At 36.8% G+C, this 12,568-nt stretch overlaps 1 long non-coding RNA gene across 1 annotated transcript; it reads left to right on the top strand.

The window, feature by feature from the left end:
- The first annotated feature begins 5,404 nt into the window (after window positions 1-5,404).
- On the top strand, window positions 5,405-12,328 carry LOC126825025 (uncharacterized). The gene is made up of 4 exons (XR_007681767.2): window positions 5,405-5,583; window positions 10,115-10,330; window positions 11,991-12,044; window positions 12,259-12,328. It is a non-coding gene; the product is annotated as an uncharacterized LOC126825025 (long non-coding RNA).
- Window positions 12,329-12,568: the final 240 nt, after the last annotated feature.

The raw sequence follows: 12,568 nt of genomic DNA, 5'->3' as shown, positions 1-12,568 counted from the left end.
ATGTGCAAAATTTTGCCAAAATCCATTTTACCCCAAAGGTGACGCAATAAGTAACGCCATAGAAATATGGAAATAATCGAAGGGACACGTTTTAAAATGTAAATAATCTAGGGGTCCAAATATGTCGTTTTTACTGCGAGAACTTCGCATTTCCACATAAAGCGAGCGGATTCGTTTTCCCACGTTTCTTTTTTTCAATCCGCACGGACGACACTCAACATCATCAGCTGGACCTTCTATTTTAACTTGTTTATATTATGACAATGGGACACGACAACGATTTTAACACCGTGTTTTTACCCATTGTCCATTCGAATACCTGACAACTCATCCCAAAGACAACTCATCCCAAGACAACTCATCCCAATATAAGACAACTCATCCCAAGTCAGAAGATAACTCATCCCAAGATATTAGCTATACTGAACTTCATATATAAAGATAGGTATATGTCATATTCTGACAAATTTCTATCAGACAATGATGTGGAAACAATCAGCACGATTGGGGCCAACATTTTCAGTCACATGTATGGTTCAAAGAAGGAATTGAAACGTGTACGCTATGATAAGTATACAACAATTTAAAACAACAATATCCAATTTATTAAAACAATAATATAAATTTTAAGATAACGCATTTTTATAACAAAATTAGAATGGTCTGAGTGGTCTTCAAAGAAAACAATTGTATTAAAACAAATATAAGTAGCACTTATATTTGTTTGGAAGAGTTGTCTTATATCTCGACCCATGTTTTAAAGTTGGGATGAGTCCCTTTAATTTACATTGCGCCTTAAAATGTAAATAACTGAATTAAATCAACCTGTCCATAATATTGTATCATAATGTATTCCACGTTAAAATTGTAATAAACATCAACATGAATCCAAGGAAACTCTTTTTATATATGACCTTGGGCAATTTGCTAAAACATACTGTATGCCGCCAAATCATATTTTTTTCTTTGATTTTATTACCCAATTTGTGGGTTGTAATTGTATGGCTGTATTTATTATTTGATACTGGAAATTTGGGTTTAGAAACCAAGATTGTGACCCTAAGTTGTTTAGAAGTAGGCTTCTACATATACAACGGAAATCTTGAAGATCCAAGGTGGCCGCCATAATATATTTGAGAGAGAGAGAGAGAGAGAGAGAAATGGGGTTTAACGTCCACTCGACACACACTAGGTCATTTCGGGACTAACATATGGTTTAATTTTATTTACATAATTCGAATGCGCGTAGGGGTCTTTAGCAATGGGAGGAAACCGGAGGACCCGGAGAAAACCGACGAGGTTGGACAGGCGACCCTACTCCTTGCCACGTACAACCGGGGATTCGAAACCACGCCAGTCGACTCAATGACAGACTTTATGATACAGCGCGCGCACGCTAACCATTCAGCCATCCACACCCCCCCCCCCCCATAATATATTTGAAGAAAGTGATGATTAAGAAAGGAAAGTCAAAACAATTCGTAGCATCTGTAGAAATGGGAGTGCCTTTGTCCAGACCGTTCACATCAACTTGCTAAGCTGCTTGACTAAAACTAGCCATGTCAACTAAAAACTATTAGAAAACGTTCATAATATCTCGCTATTATTTCCATATTGTCGTTTTCTTGTCAATCCATTAGTACAAATATTTCATCCTGGAAGCGTATTTATTAAACGCTTTAAAACTTATAATGGAATTCATAAAATCGATGAAAGTACTTTAAAGTTTAAAAAAAAATCTTAGTTACTGTAATGGTTTCTCGTCAGTCAGAGATATTTGTAGAAAATTCTTCTAAAATTAAAAAAAAATCCACTGTCCTCTCTGGTTGCCACATCCGTCAGGTTTGTTCCAAGAATTGACGGAAGAATTCAGAACTGTTTTTATTTCCAATTGCTAGGGGAATATAAACAAACTGACGAAGCCATTCAATAATTCTCTTTTGTTTGCCTTGCTTTTCAATAGATGAGATGCATGCCTCGTCAAAATGTATAAATATAAGTCCATCTGGTTGGTCCAGTGATTAGAATTATTCTTGTAGCGAGTTGTGGATGTCCTGGACACGTCAGGTAAGTTGCTACATTGATCTCAATCAATTTAGGTTTACTATTACACTACTGTGTCATGTTGTATTTATCAAAATGAAATGGTGTTTAAGGCAAGAAGGCGCTATGCAATGTGCTATGGGAGATGTTGCCAGGGCAGTGGCGTTTTTTTTCATGTTTGCATACTGATCGTCCAGTTTCAGCTGCCAAAGGTTTAACAGCGACTTCCGGTTTCGGTCCCACCCGACAGGACTCTGTGCCATACCACTGGTCTTTTTGTTTAACGTTTCTGTTGTTTTTGTTTATGATGTTTTGTTCTTAAGGTGACGACTAACTAACGTGTGTGTTGTTTGTGCTTCTGAATCGAAATGCCTAGGTGTAAATTTGATCTAAAAGTGATGTCTCTAAAACGACGAACGACGGATGAATGAAAATGTTGGAACAGAACTTCCAGAATGAAAAATAAATGTAATAGTCGTTAAATGAAATGCACGGTTTTTCTTGTTCTGTACTACACTTATTAAAATGGGGCAGTGTCCAATTAAAGATGCATTACGTAACATTTAAATAAAGGGCTGACATTCCTCGGTATAACAGTTAAAGATACATTATGGGAGATTGAATAAAGAGCTGACAGTTCGCACTATAATAGTTAAAAACTAGATAATATAAAGGGAATTTGCTGAAAATTTGCTGAACCGAGAATTTATCGATTGAATTTTAGGCCTATACTCGATCATCATTACTAAAGCTAAAGTCTCGATTATCCATTTTTTTATTTAATCATCTATGAGCGTTTAACAGCATATCTGATTCCAATCCAGTAAATATCACAGGCTAACGATGACACCGAGAATTGATTATGGTCTGGATAAGTTAATAATTAATTTTGATAACATTTAAGGCCCAAAGCAAGATCCGCAATAGGCAGATTTAGCTCTTGCATAATGTATCTTTAAACAATAGATAATAAAAAGGGAATATGTTGAACATTTCAGTCAAATTACTTCGTTTTGAACGAAGTTATAGCCGTTTGAAGACCAGTGTAGTCTCGATTGTCATTGCTACCAAGGTAACGAAAGTAAACGAAGTTTCGATTATCAAATTTGTATTCAAATTATTAACTGGAACGCGTGTTTAAATCGGTGTAAAATCAGAAACACCCGATGGTCTAAAGAGGGGTTTATACTAATGATAATAATAATAATAAGTCCATTTATATCGCGCTAATTCCACACATAGTCGTGCTCATAGCGCTGCAAAACACACAATAGCAAATATTTCTCAAATAAATATGCTTTCAATCTGGATTTAAAAGAGTTTAATGATGGACTGGATCAATGATTTTCAGGTAGCGAGTTCCACAAATTGGAAAAAACAATAAATGAGCGAGCGCCAAAGGAGCTTAGTTTATATTTCGGGACAACAAGATTGTTCTTAGTACTTGATCTTAGATTTTTCGATGGTATGTAAGGTACCACCCATTCTCTCAGATAAGATGGCATTTCACAGTATACGCATTGATTATGAGTCTGGGAAGTGAATACATGTCTGATTAATGATTAATTAAAATTCAAGGCCAAACGAAAGAGATGTGTATATAGGCAGAATTAGATGTTACATGATTCATCTTTATGTAACCCTAAATTATACATATATTTATACTACATGTATTTGAATTGATGTGTCCATTGACAATTTCTGTGGTATTTTCACAGAGACAGTTTGGGATTGAGCGACTATATTATGATCATTGTATCTGCCAAACTTTCTAGGCCATTGTTAAATCACCTATTCTCTCCCTCTTCGTTTATGAAACCAAATCCGTTTAATTCTCAAGCAAGGATTAGATAGACTCTTCAGTGGGGTGTTCATCTCAACTCAGACTCTTCAGTGGTGTTCTACTGAGCCAATGGTGTTTACGTCAGATTCCTCAGTGGTGTTAAACTCAGATTCTTCAGTGGTGTTCACCTCAGCCAATGGTGGTCAACTCAGCCAATGGTGGTCAACTCAGCCAATGGTCTCTACGACAGGTTCTCATTATAACTTATTCAAATACCTGATTTAAGACGTTATAACGAATAGGCGTTTACATAAATTTACAGCATGTTTCTGGAACTTCGGGTTCTTCTGACAATCTTTCTCATTGGATACCAGATGAACAATTTAAATTGTAGTTGTCCCCATTATTGGTTGAGATTTAACCAGGTTTTTGAAAACTTGCTACCTAACCCAGCACTAAAATTTCTGTCGAAGGAGTCAAAATTTGCTTGTTTCTTCGCCTGTAAAATCGACCCGCAGTGTCTGGCTTTAGCCTTTCATCAACAAAGAAAAGAATGTCATCTTTATAACAGAAATGTGGAAGAACTCGGAAGTGCTCCCGATCCGGGAATGAATGTTTTCATGCTGAGAACAGGTAAGTTATAATATTGTTATGTGGCGATATTGTTGCATTTGTCATCCAGATGGTTCGAACTGAATTATTTATGCTGGTATCTATTTTGGGGGTCACGGTGGCTAAGTGGGTAAGAAGCTGGCTCGCTAGCATGGAGGTCGGGTATTCGATCTCTGCATTGGCCGAGAAAGTTCATCCAGATTTTCCGGCGTGATTCCCCCTAGTCAGTGATGCAAGACGAAGGGCCTGACACGGACAGCTGTCTAGACATTCAGATGATACGAAAAACTGAGGTCCCGTGTACACATTGGCGTGCACGTAAAAGATCCCTTGACAGTTGGAATTCGATATAAGAGTAGGCCGTAGTGCCGCTGTCCGGGCAAATTTCCCTCATAGCACACTGTATTAGCCCAGTTCGGAGCAAAACAGTAGGACGTTAAACCCCATTTCATTTCATACATTTCATGTTATCTATGTTACCATGTAGCCCCTTCTTGCCTTCGCTTTAACTGATTGTGAAGACGAAGTCAAGAAGCCACGACAAAGTGAATTCACTTAGCCTTCCGGTCCTTGTCTGTCATAGGTAGTCCTAGATAAACCGAAAGTTGACGCTTAAACAATAGGAGTGCGCAGATACAGACTGGACGAAGTGAAATCACTTGTTGTCTTAGCGGCTTCTGGCTTTTCCCTTCCCGTTATAGACTCATAGCGATGCGAGGGCAAGAAATCTTACTTCTTCGTGGCTTGGCTTCGCTATGACTGAACATCGCGAAGGCAAGAAATGAACAAGGTGAAGCAAAGAAGTGGCTGAACGTCTTGGCTTTGCACTGATTATTTCATGGCCGGCTTAGTGCTGATTATTTCTCGCCTTCGCGCTGAATCACGTAGAAATGTAGAAATGTGATTTTATTACTACAACGGTCTATTTTCATTACCAATAGTTCCAGCAGGGGGTAACTTGGTTACTTTAGAATCACCATCAACAAGCTCGGTTGGTATAATACAACCACCCACAGCAGCTATTGATAAGAACTCAACTACCTGTTTTCAAACCGAGAACAATGATTATCAACCCTGGTTCTTGGTTGATTTGATGGAGACATTTTTAATTCGTTTTATAGTGGTCTACAACGAGGCTGATTATCGTAAGTAATAACATTTTATTTTGTTCTACATGGACGCTGACGTTTTAAACTTGTTTATATCAAATGAGACTATATATCATTTATCGTTAGTAATCATGATCATAAGTAATTATGATTTATCTTTAGTAACCATGGTTTATATTTAGTAACCATGGTTTATTTTTAGTAATCATGATTTATCTTTAGTAATCACGGTCTATATTTAGTAATCATGGTCGCAGGTAATCTTGATCGTAAGTAAATATGATTTATCTTTAGCAATCTTGGTCGCAAGAAACTTGATCATAAGTAATTATGATATATCTATAGTAAAATTTAAAAAAAAACAATTATCGCAAGTAATCATGATTTATCTTACACATGATCGTAAGTAATCGTAATTTATCTAATATATAGAAAGTTCGGGGGGACTGTGCGGCACATAAAACAAATCTATGGACAAGACACAATACGTAGGAATCACAAACAAACGAACATATCAAATTAAGTGAATGGATCCGGGGGCTAGACGTAAGCGTCCACTACGGTGTACAGTCCCGGGCCTGTGGTGATACAGACTTCACTCAAATTTGAAGACAATCTCTAATATAACTCAGAGAAACCATTGTGTAATGCCAGCATGGGTCATGATCTGCTATATGTTACAAGAAATATGAATGTAAGCATATTGAAGTAAAAATTATCTATACAAGTAACCACATCGGGGAAATGTATAAAAAAAACAGGTAGTCTAAATCTAAATGTTCTCAGTCATGTGTGAAACATTTTTAGTATTCAATAGAATTAAGGTATAATGAATATAGTTAAGGCACATGTTCCATTTACCACAAACACGGAGTAAAAAAATAAACAAAACTGAATACAAACAAGCAAATGAGAAAATGTAAACCGTCTCGAAAGAAAGCCGTCGGCTGACTGAATGTCGTGACGTAAAAGGTGGTAAGTTGCCAATGATGTCAAAGTATGAAAATGCAATAAAAAACACAATAAAAAGGGCGATAATCCAGATAAGATAACGCCAAAAGGTTAATAAACTATCGATTTAGGAACTAATGGGAATTATTCAGCTATGTAATTGCACAAAATATAATACGTAATACCCCTACGATGGGTTTATTTTTATCAATAAAAAACTCTTAATGCCAGTATAACTGCGAAGTGTTCTGAACTAAATGGCATGTCGGGTTTGGCATAATTTAAGTCCTTTGGTAATTGTTTTAGCTAAAGGTTTTGTTTGGCAGTTGCTGGGGGATATTATGTACCTGAATTTTACTGGGATTTTTTATGGAATTTAGGAATAGAATAAATGTAAGGTAGTGCATATATTTTAACATTATCTTTAATATCATTACGCCTGTTGAAAGTATATTGATTATGTGAAATATCTAGTTTAGTTAAATCCGTAATGCATTTATAAGTGTAAGTCCAATTTCAGTAAGAATATTTCTAAGATAGTATTGTTGACAGGTAAAAGCGATATTGTTGCTAACCTTATCGACAGGCGTTAAAACAAATCTCTCTTGAAGAATAGAAAGACATTGATCGACTGTAGATGTATTGTTATTTAGGACCTCGGGTGTGTGTGTGGAGGGGAGGGGGGGGGGGGCGTCTTGGGTTTTGTTTTATATACTTAATTATCTTTGACAAGAGATCAAAAATCGTGTTTTTCTATTCTCCAAAAGATTCTAGAGGTGCATGAAATTTATCAGACCGGTTTCTTATACATTTCCTGATTCGAGATTTTAGATTATTATGTAACTTTTTGAAATTAGCTTTACTTGGTTGTTCTCGAAATTGTGGTACATAGCGGAAAAGGTTTTTAAGATTTGTATCTTCAACAATATCGAAGTTTCCTGTCAGTATTCGGTCATGAAACTTATCTTTAAAAGGAGAGTTTTATTTATCTGTAAAAAGGATTTTACATAACACATCAGGTTTTTTCTTTCGTATTTTATGAGGTTGTATTATATGCTTAGGAGAAAATTTACTATATATCAAATTGATTATAACATTGTAATATTGAGGAAATAAAAAACGTTCATTAAGTTGATTACAATAGATGATATCCTGTATGAGGACACCAAGTTTCTTAGCTGTTGATTTTTTCAAAGCGTGTACAATTTATCGGGCTAGGTTGAGTAAACAAGCTGCACAGGACAATTTATCGGAAGTGTGGCATTGGCATATAGAAAACAATTCATTCAAAATAATTTCCGGGTCTTTTTGAAATTTCGATTTTAAATATAGAACGTTTTTCTTTCTTATTTTGAAAATTATGATCGAGTTTCATATAACAATTTCTTGTAATCAAAGAGTTTTCATCACGGTTGTTATAATCGATGTTTTTTAAATCTGTCATTGAGACCATATGGGAAAATATCAAATCAAGTGAATGGATCCGGGGGCCAGACGTTAGCGTCCGCAGTTCACCCCCGGGCCTATAATTATACAGGTTTCATTCAAAATGAAAACAAAATTATGATTTACGAGAGAGAGAGAGAGAGAGATTTAACGTCCTCTCGACACATACTATGTCATGTCGGGACTAACATAGGGTTCAATTTTATTTCAATAATTCGCGTGCGCGTAGGGGTCTTTAGCAGTGGGAGGAAACCGGAGGACCTTGAGAAAACACACAAAGTTGGACAGGCAACCCTACTCCTTGTCACGTACCACCGAGGAATCGAAACCACGCCAGTTGACTCAATGACAGACCTTGGGATACAGCGCGCACGTGCTAAGCATTCGGCCATCCAATCCCCCAAATTTACCAGAAAGACGTAATAGAGATAAAGCGATCGATCTTGATGGTGGTCCTCTCCTGAATGACGATAGGCTGTCGGTTGACGTCATGAGTTGCAACGTCAAACAATTTTAACAATACGGGAGATGATCGGGATAGAATCTCGGAAAACGTGTAATGAGTAAACAGGACCAAAGTCCCACAACCAGAACATTCTGGGCCCTGTTTCACGAAATTTTAACTAAAGATAAAATCCAGATTTTAGTAGATACTTCAATTTTGATTGGCTAAGCACTAAAATCAATCTAATATTATCCAATCAAATTACTAAAATTTGGATTTTATCTTAGTTAAAATTTCGTGAAACAGGCCCCAGCAGTACGAAGGGCTGAAATGTTACTCTAAGTACCGATATTTATACTAACCTATATTCATTTCAAGATGGACGCTTATTCAATATTCGTGACGTAGTTTTCATGTAAACGTCAAAGTTATATATATCAGCAAGTGGTTGGCATTCCCATGGGCACCAACTGTGCACCTTTGCTTGCTGATCTGTTTCTCTATTCGTACGAAGCCGATTACATACAGACGCTCGTAAAAACTAATAAACGATCAGTCAGACTTTTTAATTTCACTTATCGATATATCGATGACGTTTTATCACTTAATAATCCTAAATTTAGTGATTATGTAGAATTCATATATCCTGATGAGCTCGAAATTAAAATCACCACTGACAGTGACAATTACGCTTCCTACTTGGATCTGCGTCTCGATTTTGACAATTGCCATAAACTGAGTGTTAAATTGTACGATAAACGTGATGGCTTTGACTTTCCGATTGTTAACTTTTCATTTATTAGTAGTAACATTCCAATATCACCAGCTTATGGAGTGTTTGTGTCTCAGCTAATTCGTTACGCGAGAGCTTGTTCCTTTTATTCTGATTTTTTAAGTAGATCGAGGCATTTGTCATCTAAGCTTCAACTACAAGGATACTTGCGCACTAAACTTATTAAAACCTTTAAAAAGTTTTATGGCCGTCATATTGATTTGATTGGTAAATATAACGTGTCTCTCTCGGCTATTATTCTAGATATATTTAATTGACACGTATACTATTACTATCTCCCTGATAATATCTACTACATCGTTAACACAGTTCATCGAGTACATTTTGCATACCTATAGTTCATTGGTCAATCACGCTATTTTACAGCCATTTCGCCTTATAGTTTGGATGCAGCTATGGCGGGTGTGGCGCCAGACAGGGTAAGCTTACTCTTCCGGACACCTGTTACCACTGTTTGTCGTGTATTTTGTACACGGTGAGCAGTCCATTTGCTGATTACACTATTTTGCCTGATTACACTATTTTGCCTATGCCGTTTGTTTTAGGAACACAACCGGTGTAGGCTGTCATTGATAGTCCATTGGCCAATCACGCTATTTTACCGAGATTTCGCCTAATAGTTTGGATGCAGCTATGGCGGGTGTGGCGCCAGGCAGGGTAAGCTTACTCTTCCGGGCACCTGTTACCACTGTTTGTCGTGTAATTTGTACACGAGGAGCAGTCCATTTGCTGATTACACTATTTTGCTTGAATACACTATTTTGCCTATAACGTTTTTTAGGACTTCGAATTCTGTCTTATGGTTTGGATTGTTCGTACTTGGTTTTATTTTATTATATCCCATTTTCATGACGTAGTTTCCATGTAAACCGCAGCACGAGTTAATGTTCTTTTTTTCAATTGAATATCCTGTTATTTGTGTTTATTTCCAGCTGAACGCCTCCACGACGTTAATTATGAAGTCTATGATTCTGATCCAACGATAAACAACTCTTCAGAGGCTAACTGCTGTGCTTCAGTGGTTAACCACAGTACAGGTAAAAACATCATCAGGTGTAATAATGGCGTCGTGGGAAGATTTGTAAAGATGTCTATCGAAAAGTCAAATTTCCTAACAGTTTGTGAAGTGGAAATATACGGCACCCCTAGTAAGTATTCTAGACTATATATGTCCGCTGGGTCGCTAACCTGGAAGTTACGTGTTCGATCTCGATTCGATCGAGAAAGTTCATCGGAGTTTTCCAGCGTGGTCTCATCCTTGTCAGTGGTGCAGAGCGGGGGTGGGGGGCTCGGTAAGCTACAGCGCATAGTCGTTCGGATGGGACGAAAAGCCGAGGTCCCATGTCTACATTGACAGTTGGAATTCGATATAAGAGTAGGCCATAGTGAAGATTTCCTGGCAAAAGTTCTCTCATAGCTCACTGCATATACTCGTCTTCATTAGCCCAGTCGGACCAGAACAGTTGGACGTTTAAACCCATTTCATGTCTGCCAATACCGGGATCGAACAAGTGATCTCCAGGTTAGCGAGCCAAAGTTTTATTCACCAAGCCACCGTGAATCGCATGCTATTTGAGAGAGAGAGAGAGAGAGAGAGAGAGGGGGGGGGGTTAACGTACACTCGACACAAACTAGGTCGTTAAAACCTATTTCATTTTATTTCCATTTCATTCCGCTGCGATTTGGGGATTTATAACGTGTAGGTTTTAGTCTTGTTTAAGGTTGCCAAAATATTAGAAACGTTCAATTTTCCTGAATCGAATTAAGGCTTTGACAGAATAAATTGAGCGGATTTGAGCGTTGACTGTTAAACCGTTATTGTGTTATTTTGGATTCCTGCATCTTTGATACGATGCCGGAAATAGGAAGTGGTTGAACACAGCATCCATTTTTTTGAATCGAATTAAGGCTTTGACAGAATAAATTGAGCGGATTTGAGCTTTGACTGTTAAACCGTTATTGTGTTATTTTGGATTCCTGCATCTTTGATACGATGCCGGAAATAGGAAGTGGTTGAACACAGCATCCATTATGCACTCTCCGATTAGTACTAATTATATACTGTATTTGTGTCAATGATAACCCTCTCCTCTCCAATCAGTACCAATTACTTACTGTATTTCTATATTATGATACACTCTCCTGTCAGTATTATAACATACTGTATAACTATGATATACTCTCCTGTCAGTATTAATTATATACTTTATTTCTATCTATGATTACACTCTTCAATTAGTATTAATTATATACTGTATTTCTATACTATGATATACTCTCCGATAAGTACCAAATATATACTGTATTTCTGTCAGTGAAGACCGATAGGTATTAATTATATTCTTTATTTCTATACTATAATATACTCTCCGATAAGTACCAAATATATACTGTATTTCTGTCAGTGAAGACCGATAGGTATTAATTATATTCTTTATTTCTATACTATGATATACTCTCCGATAAGTACCAAATATATACTGTATTTCTGTCAGTGATAACCGATCGGTATAATTATATACAGTCTTTCTATATTATGATACACTCTCTCCTATTACACTCTCCAATCAGTATTAATTATATACTCTGTTTCTGTACTCTGATTATACTCTCCATTCAGCATTAATTATATACAGTATTTCTGTCAGTAATGATCGCTCAGTATTTATATTGATTTTAGTTTTTTTTATTTATTAACCATCACAGAACAAGACTATCAATGTGCTATATTTTGTCTTTATTAACCATCGCAGAACAAGACTAACAAGGTGCTATATGTGAATTGACCATGTTTGAACTTTGTTTTAGTTGATGAAACAAGTGGCACTTTTAATGAAAGATGTGAATGTAAGAAATTACCAGGTGAGACAGACATACTTTAATTCCATTTTGGCAGAAATTCCATTGTTGTCAACTGAAATTTGTAAACCCGCAACTGGTTAGTTTGTGGGATTTTTATCAAGGGGTAGCTGAAATTTTCGTCTTTTCATAAGGAAGCGCCTGGTGTGGCAAACGTATTTATCTTTAGATAAATGATGGCAGATTATCTTGACTTTTCTGTCAAACTATCTTTCAGGGGGTGACAACATTGCTTTAGGAAAACCAACAACACAAAGCTCAACACTGGATGGTAGTAGCAACCAGGGCTCTAATAAGGCTGTTGATGGCAACAAGGATGGCAACTGGGGTTCGGCGCTCAGTTGTCAACATTCTGGCTACCCTGACTATAATCCGTGGTGGCAAGTAGATCTAGAATGGATGTATGACATTACAAGTATAACTATATCTAACAGATATGACATGAAACAAAGTAAGCCACCTTCAAATCTCTCCGACTTAGAGTAGTCTGCTTCGCAGTCCTATAGTCTAATCAAACTACGCTACCG

Source organism: Patella vulgata, chromosome 6, assembly GCF_932274485.2.
Source record: "Patella vulgata chromosome 6, xgPatVulg1.2, whole genome shotgun sequence".
Classification (NCBI taxonomy): domain Eukaryota; kingdom Metazoa; phylum Mollusca; class Gastropoda; family Patellidae; genus Patella; species Patella vulgata.
The sequence above is the reverse complement of the archived record's forward strand: the minus strand, read 5'-3'. Positions and strand labels throughout refer to the sequence as shown.